The 14,348-nt window shown below is 41.6% G+C and overlaps 1 protein-coding gene across 1 annotated transcript in view; it reads right to left on the bottom strand.

The window, feature by feature from the left end:
* Nucleotides 1-14,348, bottom strand: part of ASCC3 (activating signal cointegrator 1 complex subunit 3) — a 4,485,173-nt gene that overhangs the window by 2,399,204 nt on the left and 2,071,621 nt on the right. The gene's annotated exons all lie outside the window — the stretch shown is intronic.

Raw genomic sequence — 14,348 nt, 5'->3', positions numbered from 1 at the left:
CAAAATATCCTTGGTTGCCACTCCCTCAAAACGCTGTTGAAGTGGCAGTAGCCCTAGTGGAATGAGGCCTAATCCCAGCTGGAATCTCCTTGCCATGATGGGAATAACAGAAAGCAATGCAAAACCCAATCCACTTAGAAATAGTTTGTTTTGACACAGGCTTGCCCTGAGAACTCAAAGCAAAAGAAACAAACAACTGCTGAGACTGCCTGAACCCTTTAGTTCTGTCCAAATAATAACGCAACTGCCTGTGAACATCTAAAGTGTGCAAAATCTTTTCCCCTTTATTTTGGGGATTTGCATAAAAGTAGGCAAATGAATAGTTTGGTTTAAAGCCACACTAGAAACCACCTTAGGCATAAAGGAAGGATTAGTACGTAATGATACCCTGTCCTTATGGAAAATCAAGAAAGGCTCAACCGCCATAAGGGCCTGTAATTCAGACACCCTTCTTGCAGAGGTAATGGCCAATAAAAAAGCAGTCTTCCATGATAAATAGTTCAACTCAGCAGTAGCTGCAGGCTCAAAAGGTTGTAGAGTGAGTTTCTCCAACACAAAATTGAGATCCCAAGCAGGAGCTTTTCGTGGGGGTCTTATATTCTTTGCCCCTCTAAGAAATTGCTTGAACAAAGGATGAGAAAACAATGGTGGGTCACAATCATAGTGAGCCGAAATTGCTGCAGCATGAACCTTAATAGAAGAGAAAGACAAACCTTTGTCTAGTAACTCAGTAAGATATTGAAGAGCCACACTCAAATTAGGCCCAGAAACATCAAAATCTTTTGCTGCACTCCAAAATAAAAATCTCTTCCATTTATCCGCCAGACACTTTCCTTGCACTAGGCCTTCTAGCTTCCAAAATAACATTCAAAACTTGCTGAGGAAGTGGAGGCCCACTATGGTTCAAAACAGAATATGCCAGGCTGTTAGGTGCAGAGAGTGAAGCTTGACATTGAGCAAATGGCTGTCCTCCTGTGACAACAGGTGTGGAATCAAGGCAAAGGCCATGGAGGCTTCCGTACTAGACTTCTTAGTAATGGGTACCAGTGCTGTCGAGGCCAATCTGGAGCTATTAAAATCATCCTTGGCTTGTCCTGTCTGACCTTCAGAAGTACCTTTGGGAGGAGAGGCAGAGGTGGAAAGGCATACACATGAAGATTGCTCCAATTGAAAGAAACAGCTCCCACTCTCCGAGCTGTGGGATGAAACCTTTTGTGCAAAACTTTGGCAGCTGATGGTTTAGTGGAGAAGCGAACAGATCTATGTCTGGAGTTCCCCATGACACTGTCAATTTCTGAAATACATGAGGATCCAATTTCCACTCGTGGGGATCCATAATTGCCTGCTCAACACATCTGCTAAGGAGTTCTGTGCTCCTGGCAGAAACCTTGCCTGAAGATTGAGCTGTAAACTGAGAGCAGTCTCCCACAAAATCATTGCTTGCCTGCATAGAGGATAAGAATGTTCCCCTTGCTTGTTGATGTACCACATGACAGTTGTGTTGTCTGTTAGAATCAACACCTGTCCTGGAAGAAGGAATTCCTTGAAAGCTATTAATGCAAACTGGACTGCTAACATCTCCTTCATGTTGATATGTAGATGTTGTAGTCTGACAGGCCACTTGTTTTGTATCCACTTTCCATTTAGATGAGCTCCCCAAGCTTTGTCTGAGGCATCTGTCGTTAAAATCTGACTCGCCTCTGGCCGGGTCATAGAGAGTCCCTTGTTTAGGTGACATTCCTGAGCCCACCACAAAAATTCCTTCTGAATGCAAGGTATTATTTGAATGACAGTGTCCAGATCCTGGCAGTGCTGTGTCCATACATTTTTGAGATACCATTGTAGCTTCCTCATATGCAGTTTGGCATTGGGAAGCACCAGAATACAAGATGCCATAAACCCTAAGGCTTGAAGGACTGTCCTTGCAGTCAGCCCGGACTGATGAGATAGTTGATGGAAGTAAAGGGAAAGACTCTTTTGTTTGTCCGGGGTTAAAAAGGCCATCTGGGATGCTGTATTCAGTCTCACACCCAGAAAGCACATGTCTTGAGAGGGTACTAGACTGGACTTTATTTCGTTCACAGAATACCCTAGGCATCTTAGCACTGCTATCACATATTCCAAATGATGAAGAAGCTCTTCCTTCCTTGAGCCAGAATTAGGCAGTCGTCCAAATAAGGATAGATCTGTATTCCTTTTAGTCTGAAGAAAGCTATCACTGGAGCCAGAACTTTCGTGAACACTCTGGGCGCAGTAGATAAGCCAAAGGGCAATGCAGAGAACTGATAGTGAGAAGTCCCAGCTCGAAAACGCAGATACTTTCTGCAACTGAGTCTGATAGGAACATGAAGGTAAGCCTCCTTGAGATCCAAAGTCACCATCCAATGATCTTTGCCCAGCAGAGGTAAAAGCTGCTGCAACGTCAACATTTTGAACTTGGGAATGTCCAGATAAGTGTTGAGGATAGATAAATCCAAAATTGGTCTCCACGTGTTCCCCTTCTTTGGTACTAGGAACAGGCGAGAATAAAATCCTAGTCCCACTTCTGGCAGAGGGACCGGCTGTATGGCCCCTAGTTGGAGCAACAGAGAAACCTGTTTGTGAGCCTCTATTCTTTGTTGAGGAGGAACGTCTGGCATGCCTTTGAAAAGAGGCAAGGTATGGAAATAAAACCTGTAGCCGTGGTGTATGATATCCAATACCCATCTGTCCTGGGTAATTAAACTCCAATTTTCTTTGAAAAGTGCCAACCTTCCTCCCAAAGGTGCTGCCAGACGAGCAGGCTCTGGCAGCTGAAAAGGTAGGTCATTGGGTCTGCTTACGAAAGGACTGACCCCTGGCCTCACCCAAAGCCTGTGCAGGAGAACTCCCCGTTCTAGGCCTGAAAGAGCCCTGAGCTCTGCCCTTACCACGTCTAGATCTACCCCTAGACTGGGAATCATAAGAAGGATACGTCCACCCTTTAGTAGGCCAATTTCTACTAAACTTTGGAGGCTGGACCTGCAAAAAATCTTTAACAGTCTGCATAGACTTAGCCTTGTCTTCCATTTTCTTTAAAACTGTCTCAACAGGAGGACCAAACAACACGTCAGATTGTAAAGGAGCATCTAAAATCCTTGTTTTAACATGTTCAGACAAATTTTGATCCCTCAGCCAGGCGTGCCTGCGAAGAACTGACCCAGTGGCAGCCACCCTAGACGAGGCCTGTACAGCATCAAAACCACATTGCAAAGAATGCTTACCCACCTGTTCAGAAACATGCACTAAATCTTGCAACTCTTTACAATCAATACCTACTGCCAGAGCATCAACCTTAGACTTCAATTGTGAAAGGAGATAGTTTTGGTATTTCAACATGTGAAACTGGCAATTCAGAGCCCTCATAGCAAGAGTAGAAGAAGTATAGACTTTCTTTCCCCATCTATCCAAGGCCCTAGCCTCCTTGTCTGCAGGAACCGGATTCTTAACAACAGAAGCCTTAACACCTTTAGGCCCCTGGCTAACAGTTTCTGGGTCTGCCCTAGGACTCTTGAAAAGATACTTATGAGCTTCAGGCACCCTGTAATACCTATCCGGCTTAACAGGAGCAGGAGGCAAAGAATCAGGATTAAGAGAAGCCTCTGTAAAAACATCTTCCACTACATCCAAAACAGGAGGTATAGCCAAATGCCTATGCTGGGGTAAAAACAGAAATTCCCTAAGCCTTTTCCTGGAATCAGAGAAGTCCTGACCTTCCCACTTAAAATGCTCCCTCATGGAATGAAGAGTTTCTGAAAAAGAAAAATCCTCAGGAGGAGTAGCAGAAGGAGTAGAATCATCCACATCAGAATCAGAATATGGAGAGTACTCCTGCAAGTCTTCAGCCGAAGACTCTGAAACATCTGAAGCCTGCTCAAAACCTCCCAGCTCAGGCTCCACCCTAGGTCTCTTATCAGGAGGGGGCATAGAACCCCTAATCAAAGTAATCAAATCTTCTGCCATTTTAAGCATATGCTTCTTGGGCACAGTAGCTGAAGAGCTAGGGGTAACACCAACTGAAGCTAAACCCGGCCTGCCCCTGGGAGAAGCCTTTGAAACAGAAGGAGAGGGCCTAGCCACCTTAGGAAGGGAGGGGAGTATAGTAACCTGAGAAGCCCCCTCAGCCTGACTTGTCTCCTGAGAGGCCACATCTTGCAATAATAAGGTCTCACCCTGGGAAGACAAAGAAACCTCCGGTGAAGCCACCAGCTCCACCGACACCTCTAAAGAACCGGCGTCCGGTACAGACGGCTCTTCTAGCCTAGGCTTAACTGCCTTGTCCTTGCGCTTCTTCGAAGAAGCGGGCGTCGGAGCATCCGACGGCATTTTATAGTTGCACCGCTTCCCAAAGACTAACCTTGCACAATCCAACCTTCTCTTTATAGTGCGTTTATTAAATCTAGCACAAGAGCGACAGCCAACAACGTCGTGCTCAGGCCCTAAGCAAGGAATACACAAAGTATGATAATCTCTATGCGGTATCTGTTTCCCACAAGAAATGCAATTATTGACTTTTTCTGACATCCGTAAATGACTGAGGCAAGAAAAACTAAAATATTCCCAACGGGTACTTAGCCAACTTTGAACTCGGTCTGAAACTTCTAAATCGAAAAATCTCAGAACGCCAACCGGCACTTGCAATGCTGCTTCTGCATCGGACCATGCGGCAAAAAAGACTGAGGATATGACGTCGGTCATGCGCATTTGTACCCTGACGTCCTGACGTCAGTTAAATGCGCCCTGACCGACGTCAGCCTTATACTTTGATATTCGGGCCGACCGAGGACAGCGGACTACCCAAGTGTAAGGACTGCAGCAATGTGAGATGAAGAACATTTTGCAATCATAGGGCACTTTATAACATTTTCAGGAGCAGGGGGCTGAAAGTCTGAGTTCTGAGACGCAGAAGAAAAGACATCCAATAAAGCAGCCAAAACAGGAGGAACAGCAGAGGGTCTAGGAGATCCTATTTGAAGGAGCTCATATCATCTTCTCTGCACTTCAGACACTTGGGAACAAACCCAGTTAAAGAATTCCATCATCCTGGAAATGGTATCCCTGAAGGAAATATCCTCAAAAGGAGATTCAGGACTAGCAGATTCCTCTTCCTCAGAGTCATAATCCAAAGAGAAAGGAATCTGGGAAGAACTGGCCCGGGATTTCTCATCAGAATCCTCTTCTTCCTCAAGGGAAACAAGTTCCCTAAAGGAAACCTGTTCCCTAGTTCTCTTGAAGGCGAAGATGACCAAGGAGGGACCATGACAGAGACCCCCTGAGGAGACTTCAAAAGGCCATAAGAGCATTGAACAAACCCTGTGTAAAATTCTGCCATTCACTTTGAGGGCCCTTAGGAGAAGAAGATATATGTTTTGTCTTTGCTTCTTTTTTAAAGGGATGTCTGCCTTATGAAACATAAAAGGCTCAGATGTCAGCCTACACTCAATAATCATAATCGGGACTTCCTCCCTAACCAGTACCTGAGAACCCCCCCCCCCCTAGGCCCTTCAGTAATAATCAGCCTAGGTTCTCCCTGAACATTGGAAGTGAATGTCTGCAAGGCCTCAAAGGACGTGTGAGCAGCCGGATTCATGCTGGTCACTGGACCGTTCGCGGCAGACGAATCCAGCCCAGAAACCAGATGCTCCTCCAGGCTTTCACCAGCCTCAAGAGAGACATCTGGTGGATGAGGCACAGCCAAAGAATCTGACCTGACTTTTTTGGTCTTCTTCAAGGACAGCTGACCCTCAGACCTGGAAGTACCTACTGCAGCATCTTTCGCTAAAAGCTTTAAACGCTGGTTTCCAAGACAGATGGCTAGGGATGAATGATGACTACATAAGGTCTTTGGAACAAAAGCCTCACAAACAGTACAGGATGTATGGTCATAAGAAGCACCTAAATAAAGCAAGCACTGCTCATGACGGTCTTTATGGGGAATATATCTCCCACACTGGCATTTATCCTTTCTGGATAAAACAAAACCCTACAACACAAAATGCTAAAAGCAAAACCCCCAATGAGGCACTTATATGAAATGGCTAGGTAAACCATAAATGAAAAAACAAACTGGTGAAGAAAACGCCAAATTGACAGCAAACTAAAAAACAACTCCGCTTTAAACACTTTTAAACGCACAAAATAAGAAAGTTTTTCGTCCTGCTAAAATAGCAGAACTTCTTCAGAAATCAGCGTTAAAATGAATTACAACCTTATATAAACTTTTAACCATTTGGCGCCAAAAATCAGCAACACAGTTAATATGTATTTAAAGCTATATAGCTACCCTACATTATTTCTATTAATTTAATTACAATCTGAAAAATATTTTATATATATATACACGCTATATAAATCAGATGGAATAATGGATTGAAATAAAATAAAATAAATTAAGAATGAGTCAATTTTAAAAATATTAAAAATATTCATCTATTAAAAACTCAGAAAAGACATTCATAAACAATCTCCTAAAATCCCATATTCTAGGTGATGTGTACACGTATCATCTTATACTTTACATAACTTCATACTATATCGGGAATGTCTTACGTTTACAACCAGTAGCAACTTCTATTCATACAGCTTTATTCATATGAATTTATTATGAATTTTGTTAAAAACTATACATATATATATATATATATATATATATATATATATATGATAATAATAATGAGTGATATATATATAACTACATAAAAAATAATGAAAAAAATATATATATATGTGAAAGAATGTGTCAATATGTGAGAATAATAATGATAAAATTAATATTTCAATTAGAATATTCCTTGGAATACCATGCGCCTATTCCAAAATACCAGTTTAATTGATGTATACAAACTTATATTTTATGTTTTATATTATATGTTTGATCCAAAATCCAAAAGTTGACGGATAATACCATTAGTCTTCTTATGAAAAATTATTTATAAAATGTGATATATATATATATATATATATATATATACACACACAAAAAATCATCGATTCCTACTTAATCTTGTACATACCTTACAACTAACTATGAAATCCATGAAATTCTATATTAGTTATTAATTAATTATTAAAAGATGATATATATGAATTTGAAAGGTGAGTGTAGTTAAATTACTCATCTATAATGAAGAAATTAAACTGTCTTCATCTCTCTAAACTCTTGAGTTTTAACAAACACATAATTGAACATTTATCATTGAGCCCAAAGTACATATAGGCATTAAGCCTTATTTGCCATAACAATTCTATTCTTTCCAAAGTTAAACTAATTGGACCTCCTCTAATATCCTGATTAACTTGTTGAACTACTTTAAATTTGAACTTATGTTCAGGATTTAGAACGGTGTATCTAGCTAGAGCATTCTCTTCCTTATGTTGGCTGATAGCCCTCATGTGTTCTGAAACTCTCTCTTTTAATTTCCGATCGTTTTTTTAAATATAAAACAATGGACATGCTTGACATTTAGCTATATAAACCACTCCTTTACTATTGCAATTAAATCTTCCTTTAAGGAAGCTGCTACTGGTTGTAAACGTAGGACATTCCCGATGTAGTATGAAGTTATGTAAAGTATAAGATGATACGTGTACACATCACCTAGAATATGGGATTTTATATATATATATATAGTTTTTAATAGATTTCATAATAAATTCATGTGAATAAAGCTGCATGAATAGAAGCTGCTACTGGTTGTAAACGTAGGACATTCCCGATATAGTATGAAGTTATGTAAAGTATAAGATGATACGTGTACACATCACCTAGAATATGGGATTTTAGGAGATTGTTTATTTATTTTATTTATTTATCATTTGTTGACTGGGAAAGTCCGACTAGGTTCCACAGAGCCTGTTTTCAGCGGAGGCCTGGGGAGAAATGCTCCAGATGCATGTCTTTGGAATGTGGGAGGAAACCGGAGTACCCGGAGGAAACCCACGCGAACACAGGGAGAACATGCAAACTCCACACAGAAGGCACCCCAGCCGAGAATCGAACCGGTGAACCTCTTGCTGTGAGGCGACAACGTTAACCGCTGCACCACTGCGCCGCTGAATGTCTTTTCTGAGTTTTTAATATTTTTAAAATTGACTCATTCTTAATTAATTTTATTTTATTTCAATCCATTATTCCATCTGATTTATATAGTGTGTATATATATATATAAAATATTTTTTCAGATTGTAATTAAATTAATAGAAATAATGTAGGATAGCTATATAGCTTTAAATACATATTAACTGTGTTGCTGATTTTTGGCGCCAAATGGTTAAAAGTTTATATAAGGTTGTAATTCATTGCAACGCTGATTTCTGAAGAAGTTCTGCTATTTTAGCAGGACGAAAAATGTTCTTATTTTGTGCGTTTAAAAGTGATTAAAGCGGAGTTGTTTTTTGGTTTGCTGTCAATTTGGCGTTTTCTTCACCAAAATGGCTAGGTAAACCAGCAACGACTCCAGTGATCAGACCAATGTTCACAGACAGTGTTTGGACTGGCGGCAAAGAAGTTCTGAGGATGATACGTCCGGACGTCACTTTTGTGCCCTACACCTAGCATGGGGAGCATACGTGTGACATATGGTGTATCATTAAACAACCTAAAGGTTTTGGTACACTGGCCGTTCGTAGGGCCTCCCACGCTTGGCAGGGGATCCCTCATGTTAAGAAGCCTGCAACAGTAAAATGGAAAGACATCAGAAGTGCTAGCCACAGGACAAGAGGGCTAATGGTCAACAGACAATGGGGGGCGGGGGGGATGACCTAGGAAATAAAATCTGTACTTATACAACGTGGGTGATAAAACTGCACTGTTAAATGTAGCCTGGAAGCAGGTAAACGCAAAACCAAGAGATGCTTCATTCCTCCAAAGGTTCATATGTGTGTACTAGGCTAACTAGCACTAGGGCCTTTTTAAGCCTAGCCACGCATCTAAAATCTCTCTCAAGTTCTGGTACCCTTGATAAGTATAAGTTGGGACTTGAGAGATGAAACATTTACAAGCAGGGGTCTGAGAGATGAACCATTTATGGGCTGCCTGTGTCCATTAGACATAGGTGCCAAACCAGGGATGAATTTCCGGTTCTCTATTCAATTGTCCTAGTTAAACATGAATTGGGTTAGGGAGGAACTCTGCTTCACATGGATGGAGAGCCTGTTCCAGAGAATGGGTAGTCTCTGGGATACATACCTGTCTCTGCAGCAGGTCCTATTTATATCATAAGTAAGGTTTAAATATTTAAAAATGGGTAATTCTGGTGCTGTTGGCTTTGTGGATATGCAGGAGGTCCATCAGTGTGGGGTCTGACAATGTCTTGTAGGCCAGGCATAGATCTCCTCACAGTAGCCTGAAGGAGAAAGAATGCAGGGATAGAACTGTGAGAAGCAGTCTGCATATGCCGAACCTCTGTGGATGCTCCAGTTGTCGAATGTGCCTGGTTAGGTACATACCAGAGGGGGTCACTGGGGCATTGTACTCAATGATAGGTCTCATGAATGCTGCATGTAGTGGAACAATGACCTCCTTGGACTTAAATGCCATACCTTTGTTTATAGGTTACACAACATAGAATGATTTTTTTTTAATAATGTAGTCATGTGATGGTCAAAGGCTAGATTACTGTCTGTGTGTGTCCCCAAGTCCCTGACTACTGGGTCAACTTTTAGGAACATGTTGTCAATATGATAGTTACCAGGGATGGATGACTTTCAGATGGACACTACTAGGCATTGACTGGCATTTAGTTTTAGTCCATGGCTCTGACACAAGTTGTCTATGTCAGCCTTTCCTAGAGAACATCAGTGTGTGTGGGGGATTCTATGACGGCTCCTAACTTACAATCATCTTCAAATTTGGTCAGCCAGAAACCCCTGACATTGGCCTTGACTTCAGAGAAGTAAATGCCAAAAGGAGCGGTCCCAGGACCGATCTCTAAGGGGCTCCGCTTATGACTGGCCTCTTTGTAAAGGTGGACTCCCCATTTCTAACTTCCTGGATCCTGTCTGTGAGCCAGATGGCTATCCATTGGGTGACACAAGGGTTTATTCCTAACTTCTTGAGTTTATCAACAATGCCTGAATGGGGTAGTGTGTCAAATCCATTGGCCAGGTCAAGGTAAGCAGAGTTAACTGTTTTGCCCTCATCCATTGCTTTGATGACTTTCTCAAAGAAGGTCACCAGGTTCAGTAGGCATGACCTGCCCTTGGTGAAACCATATTGGGTTGGGTCCAGTGTTTGAAGGCTTCCTATGTCATTACTGATCATTTCCATGACCATTCTTTCCATGGCTTTGCATGTGAGACTAGTGAGACATACGGGTCTGCAGTTTGCAGAGTCTGTAGATGGCCCACCTTTGTGCACAAGGATGACTGTTGCTGTTCTCCATTCATGAGGCATGAAGCCTGTTTGGATGCTCTGATTAAATAGCAGTTCCAGAAGTCATGTTTTATACTATTTAGAAGGCATCCTAGGATACTGTCTGGGCCCATCGATGCAGTGTTCTTGGCCACTGAAGATCTGTTCTCTAGTGACAGTACGGGGAGTTATATTTAATGGTATTTTCCTGAGGGAAGGTTGAGTGGCGAGAGGGGTAAAGTTAGAGCTAAAGTTGTCTGCTATTCCTTTTGGCTCAGTACAGGCGGCTCCATTAACAATGAGCTGTGTATTGCGCCTTTGATGTTGCAGACATAGCTAAAGAATGCCTTGTGGTTGTCCTTGGCTTGGGAGGCCACATTTACTCCTGATTTGGCTTTATGGGATGCCTGTGTCCATTAGACTTTATTTGTCCTCAGATTCATTTGTTTTCTTTGATGAGAGTGTTTTTATCCTGCTGGGTGCTACACTTCCTAATTTTTGCCATGATTTTCCTCTTTCTGTTATACAGCCCACTGATGTTGTGATTCCACTACGGTGGCTTGTTTTCTGAGTTAATTCTGTACTTTTTCCTGGTGGAAACAGCTGCCTCTATGCAGCTATTAGCATGCTTGTATAGGGTTTCTGTAAAAAGTTCACCATTGGCAGCAGTGTTCTCAGGGTTTACAGGGGCTTGAAATTTTGCCAGGTTATCACTTAATAGTAGGAAGTCAGCCTTAGAGTAGTTCCTAAATATTCCAGGAGGCTCTGGGCTTATTTTAACTTCAAATGAGACCATTCTGTGGTATGACCTTACCAGAGAAGACATGACACTAAGGGGTGAGCAGCACTCTCACACTGGTGGTGACCAGATCCAGTATGTTCTTCCCCCTGGTAGGCATACTGACAATCTGGTCCAAGAAGTTTGTGTTTACAAAATCCAGGACTTACTGTGTCTGCACATTTGGTGTCATATACAATTCACAGCTAATAGTGGGGTAATTAAAGTCGCCCATGAATATGGTATTGGGTTGGATAGGGAGCATTTCCAACAAGCTTAAATACATGCTATGGGTTTCCTAGGTCATACATAGAGGGGGACCTATAGCTTACAATGAAATGGTATGAGATTTTTCCTATGGTGATTTGAATGTGGAGTTCAAGTGCATCATCCTGTTTGACCAACCTTGAGGTATATTTATTTTTGGTGTAAATAGAGAGACATCTCCAACTTTAGTCCCTGTCTGTGTAGTAGCTTGTCTAAATGTGTGGAAGGCATTATAGCCTTGCACTGTCAGTGTGGTCTCTCTCCACAGCTTTAAACCATATCTCAGTGACTGCACAGATATCAGCATTCTCTAGCGTGAGGACAGCTTGTATGGAGTAGAGTTTCTTGTTTAAACTCCTAGTACTGAGCAGCGACACCTTCAGATTTTCTTGGTTTTGATTTGCTATGTCTGAAGTACTTTCAGTTTGGAATTGCCTAAAAATGCACTATGCAGGAAGATGAGTTTAAGCTAATATTCAAAAGTCTAGAGGGGAGAGATGCAGACCATCCCTGGAAAAGCAGCGTAGTCTGTTGACCATCTCCTTCCATGCTGGTAAATAATGTACTCACTTGGAATACACAAGAAAGTAAGCTAATTATTAAAGCTGTAAAATTCCCCAAAGCAGGCAGAAGACAGCTCGATAGGTAGTTAAATCCAAAAACTTGATGAACCAGCAAGTAATCGTACCAAAAAACTTTATTGCAGAGAAAGTAAGTTAGCGCTTTCATGGTAATACCATTCCACTTCTTCAGACAAACATGAATGGGAAAGAATCTCTTCATGTAGTCTTGGGAGGTACATCTAGGTCATTTACACCCACATGGAGTCATACTGGTACTTATGGTCCAATGACCAGAGTGCATGCATAATGTGGGAGATCTTGGCTCTTGATAAGCAACTGACCATGACCTTCTCCTTACTAAGCCTAGTGAGGGGGACATCAGCTGGCTTCACAATGGAGTCTCCAGTGACACGAATTTTGGATTATGTGGTGGCTTGCCTTATGAGCTTAGTAGTAGGTGATCCATGAGATGTGGCTGTATGTGCTGATATGGGGTTGTTTTGAAAGAGCGCATTTAGGGCTCGCGAGGGTATTTGTTGTGTGTACTTTCGTCTAGGAAGGTCTTGGGAATTTAGGAAGGTTACATTTAAGTGCCTCAATATACGCGCATCTATGTGTCTGCTTTGAACTGTGTGTGATGGGTGCAGCGTGTGTATTACTGACAACCTGACTGACATTAGGAGTGTTTTTGTGAGACAGCTTTGCCTCCACTGACAGAGTAAATGCATCTCTCATGTACCTTACCAATTTGTTTGAGAATTAGCTGGTTGTCAGTAAACATGAGCTAATTTCTACATTACCTCAGGATGCACATATCCACCAAACTGCTAAAGAAGATAGTGGGAAAGATCATATCCATAGCAACAGGCCCTTTTTTACTGATTAGACAGTTGTGGTGAGAATATAAAGTAATGTCAGGAGTATCTGGTTTGCAATTCTGGGGGCAGTTTTGTCATTGCAAACTAGCTGCCCTGTGTGCAACTAGGTATTGGTGAAGTTCAAGGGTGCTTTTATGGGAGAAATGTTAACTCAAAATGCCTGCCTCTAGACAGGGCACTGCTAAACACTTGAGGGGAAACTACTAAAGTAGATCCTGATGATTTACGGAGGATGCATTTGAAATATTTAGGGAGACATTCTCAAGTTAGGTTAGACAGCAGCTAATCAAGAAGTACTAATTGAAAATAATGAATTAGTTTGTTAAGAATGATGAAAAAAGGGGATTCTCCTGATCAAATACTGCCTGGATACTTCTAGTGCTGGTCACCACAGCTTTACACTGCTGGCATACAGCAATCATTTACTTCTTCTCTCACCAGAAGGAAAACAGTAGCACTAATCCCAAGATGAAAAACAGTCCACAGGCTCTTTGCTGATCAACAGTCTTGCCCAGATGACTCAGAGGTCTGTATTCTTGTTGTAGCCTTTTTCTGGTAGATAGCCTGAAAATCAATCATATCTATCAAGAGGGTCCCATACAATCAGAGACAGTCGGGAATCAATGCCCTCTACTCATTCTCTCACCAGGAGCACAATATAAACATTAATTCCAAGCTGACACCTATGAAGCAGTCTCCAGGAAACAAAAGTCCCTATGCTCCTTCTCTCACCAGAAGCAAGGCAGAATGCATGCTCCAATAATCTGTGGTCTTGGACTAGATGTTGCAGATTTCAAAGGTACGATGGAAAAATGGGTTACTATCCTAATAGCTACAGTGTGCACCAAGCAGTCAGATACGAAAGACAGGGTAACTCAGTCTTTAGCAATCTAAGGGCAGAGCTACTAATTTTAAAAAAGAAAAAGACAGATTGGAAGGGGGTGGGCACTCAGTATTCTGGATATATGGAATACAGCGGAATGACCAATACATTTAAATAGCTGAAGGGAAGTGATTTTACAATAATATTAATTGTGTGCTTACTGACAATACCCAATGAAAGAGGAGATAGAAGAAAATATGTGGTCAAATTAACAAAAGGGGCTGCAACTAGAGAGACAGTTAAGCTTAAAAGCACAATATGACAGGCATGGGGAAAATTTAATTTCTGTGTGGCTCACAACAGAGACAGCTGTAACTTCATTCCTAGTTTAAATATGTAATTGAAAGCAGAATACAAGTAAAACACAGTGTAAAGAAAATACACCACAATATTAAAAACAGAAGGAAACGAAGCAATACAAATTACAATAAATCAAAAACAAACTGACCTTTCCCTCACAGCGGCCTGTGGCAGAGTCTGAGTGAGTTTTTCCTTCTCTATTACCAACTTAATGCAATTCAAGGTTACAGTGAAGGTCCAGCCCATCCCATCCCATCCCTCAACAAATGCAAGACAATGAAACTAGTCCCATATAGGCACCAGTCCATCA

This window comes from Protopterus annectens, chromosome 1.part0, assembly GCF_019279795.1.
Source record: "Protopterus annectens isolate FY-2018-M chromosome 1.part0, PAN1.0, whole genome shotgun sequence".
NCBI classification, from domain to species: domain Eukaryota; kingdom Metazoa; phylum Chordata; order Ceratodontiformes; family Protopteridae; genus Protopterus; species Protopterus annectens.
The sequence above is the reverse complement of the archived record's forward strand: the minus strand, read 5'-3'. Positions and strand labels throughout refer to the sequence as shown.